Here is a 3364-nt window from a genome sequence, read left to right on the forward strand (position 1 = left end):
TTATGTTTTTAATGTGTTAATATTGCATAAATTATATATATGAAATGATGGTTGTTTACGACGATGAATCGATAATGTTTGGCACTTAGTGTACGTATTGAGATAGCTTCGGCTATATAAAGCACTTAGTGTGTGAATTGGAATAGCTTCTGTAACACCCCTCGCCCGCATCCGACGCCTGGACGGGGTTCGAGGTGCTACCTGACTTTTACTAACACTTCCATACTAAACAGAGCCATGAAATCTCAAATAATTAAAAACTTTTCTTTTCACATGCAATCTGTCCTTTATCCGAGCTTACGAGGCCCAACACATGCATTCGGGGTGGTTCGGGACCCAACCAAGAACTCATGAAAAACTTAGGAAATCTCTTGTATCAAGGCTCTACACGCCCGTGTAGGTATAGAACACACGCCCGGGTGCTAAGGACACGCCCATGTCCCGAACCCATGTCCAAAACCTGGACAAATACAAGGCTATTTTCCAAGCCATTTTGTCACACTCACAACACATGCACGCATACTTATACAATAGCATACAACATGGCAAAATTAGGCACTTAAACCTTCCTAACATGACATGACCATGGTAATTTCACATGCAACCATTACAATAAGTTTTTCTTTCATCTTTACCATATTAATGCTATAGCTATCAACATGTCATCAAACCTCATGCCTATCACAAAGCATGCATAATCATATCCACAAAACATTCATGAAGCATTATTAACTATTTACCAATCACTTAATCCTGCATTAGTTATTAGCTCATCAATGAATCTCAATTCAATCTCTAGGCATACATGTTGTAAGCCACATCACAAGAGATAATAACATACATGCATAAGAATAATCATATGGGCCCATAACAATATTAGCCGACATAGGCCAATTTACATGACTAATACTACCTTAATAACAAGCCAATGTCTTTGGCTAAATCATAATATTACATACTCACATTAAAACCCTATACATGCCATAGACTAGAATCACTTGAGTTTACTTACGCCGATAGCGTTAACTTGACAGTGTGATAATATCTCTGACGGCCTCCAACCCGAGCTAACCTGGAAACTCTAGAAAACATGGGAAAGAAGGGGAGTAAGCTTTCACTTAGTAAGTTCATATGAAAACAATAAGTAACTCATTAACTTGTTTTATCAATGTTTACAACATATTCTCAAGTTCACTGCAAGCTATCTTCCTGAGCAATAGTCACTAAATTATTTATATCTAGAGCTACGAAACTCCAAATTAAGTTCTGTTAATTTTCCTTGAAACTAGACTCATTTATCTTTCTTTCATAAAATTTTCAGAATTTTTTACTTAGCCAATTAGTACATTTTATTCCTCAAGTTTGCTCCTGATTCACTATCTAACAGTTTCAACCCTTCTATACTAAAGTTCAATTATCTCATAGTACAAGATTCGAATAATGTTCTCGTCTATCTCTCTTGAAACTAGACTCATATGTATACTTACTAATTTTTTTCTAGAATTTTTGGTCAAGCCATTTAGTACAGTTTATTAGTTAAAGTTTCCCCTGTTTCAGGGTATGACTACTCTGACCCTTGTGTACTACAAACCGAATTTCTCCTTGTACAGAATTGAAATGACCATGACATTTGTTTTCCTTAAAAATAGACTCAATAAGGAATCCATTCATGTAAGTTATGACTCTTAATAATTTTTGTACAATTTATGGTGAATTTCTAAAGTCAGAATAGGGGATCTCGAATTCATTCAGACCCTGTTTTACAAGAATTCAAATATCACACAATATAGATTTCTTTTTCTTCCCCTGTTTCTTTCATGTGAAAATAGACTCATTAAGATTTAATCCCATATTTTATTCTGCCTCTAACTCATTTTCTACTATTTTTAATGTATTTTCAAAATTACACTACTGCAGTAACTCAAATCTGTCAAGGCTAAGTTACTCATTCATGATCATTGTTCACAAAATTAATACAACATCATTTCATCCATCATGGTAAAAACACATATTATGCATCATAGATCATCACACATCAAGGCATTCTCATAGGCTTAGTATACATACTTACACAACTCGTAACATAACTCAAGTGCATACTCACCAATGACTTACCTCATTGGGACCATCATCAACTCTTTCCTCGGATTGCCCGTTGAACACTTGGAATACTAATTGGATACTCGGAAAAGCCTTTGCACATAAGTCCCTCAATTGTAGCTAAAGCTACCTCATATCTCATGACATTTCAATGCTCACTCCCGAGCTAGTCATCTAGACTCATAATTCCTAGTGACATGTCACTCGTATCCTATTCTATTCCTAAGGTTCAAACGGGATTTTTCCTCGTCTATTAAGGCTTTATCTTTATCATATTTCTATTAATCACATACACTTAATATCTGTATAATTCATGTAATGATAACATTTAAATACATGTATAGCATGGTATTGTTTACATACGAACTTACCTCGATACCACAAAGGTGAAAAGGACATAATCATCCCTTAATCGATTTCTTTCCGTTATAGGTCCAAATCTCGATTTCCTTGATCTATAATATCACATTTAGCCTACCAATTAGTCACAATATTCATATGGGTCTAAAATCATATTTTACAAATTTTCATTTTGACCCTAAAATTTTGCATATTTGCACTTTTGCCCCAATGCTCGTAAAATAATTTTATCACATTTCTTTACTCCTTGAGTCTAGATGAACCATTTTCATAACTATAGCAACTCATAATTTCAACTATTTTACACATTACAACTCATTTTACAACTTAGCAATCTAGCCATTTTTTAAGGTGTTTTCATGCAATTTCTTTCACAAAAGTTGTTTATTAGACAACTAGGACTCATAATCTTCCATAAAAACACAGCAAACAACACATTTACTCTCATGGCAAAACTCTAGACTCTTCATCATTTTGCAAAATAGTCCCCTTTTATGAAAGCTCATGCTTTAGGGGTTCCAAAAATGTAAAAATAATCAAGTAATGACATTAAAATCACTTACAAGCAAGGGAAATATGTTGCTGAAAATTTCCAGCTTCAAATCCCTTTCTTTGCTGCATATTTCGGTGAAGGAGAAGAGAAAAATGATAGTTTTTTCTTTTTGATTTGTTAATAATAAAACTAGTCAAAATTGGTGACCAAATTTCACCTAATTTTGACTTTTTAACAATTTTGTCTCCCATGGCTGGCCATCACACTTTCAATGGCCTAATTTCACTTTAAATACCCCCAAATTAAGATACAAGGCAATTTAACACCTTTAGGTATTAAAACACAACTTTTACCTTTTACGCGATTTAGTCCTTTTTCGAAATTGGACTAGAAATTGCTAAAATTAGCTTA

At 34.0% G+C, this 3364-nt stretch overlaps 1 long non-coding RNA gene across 1 annotated transcript; it reads right to left on the reverse strand.

Annotated features, from left to right (window-relative positions):
- Nucleotides 1–725: 725 nt before the first annotated feature.
- On the reverse strand, nucleotides 726–3132 carry LOC128280528 (uncharacterized). The gene is made up of 3 exons (XR_008270623.1): nucleotides 3024–3132; nucleotides 2472–2555; nucleotides 726–1081 (listed from the first exon to the last, which is right to left on the reverse strand). It is a non-coding gene; the product is annotated as an uncharacterized LOC128280528 (long non-coding RNA).
- Nucleotides 3133–3364: the final 232 nt, after the last annotated feature.

Source organism: Gossypium arboreum, chromosome 9 (assembly GCF_025698485.1).
Source record: "Gossypium arboreum isolate Shixiya-1 chromosome 9, ASM2569848v2, whole genome shotgun sequence".
Lineage (NCBI taxonomy): Eukaryota > Viridiplantae > Streptophyta > Magnoliopsida > Malvales > Malvaceae > Gossypium > Gossypium arboreum.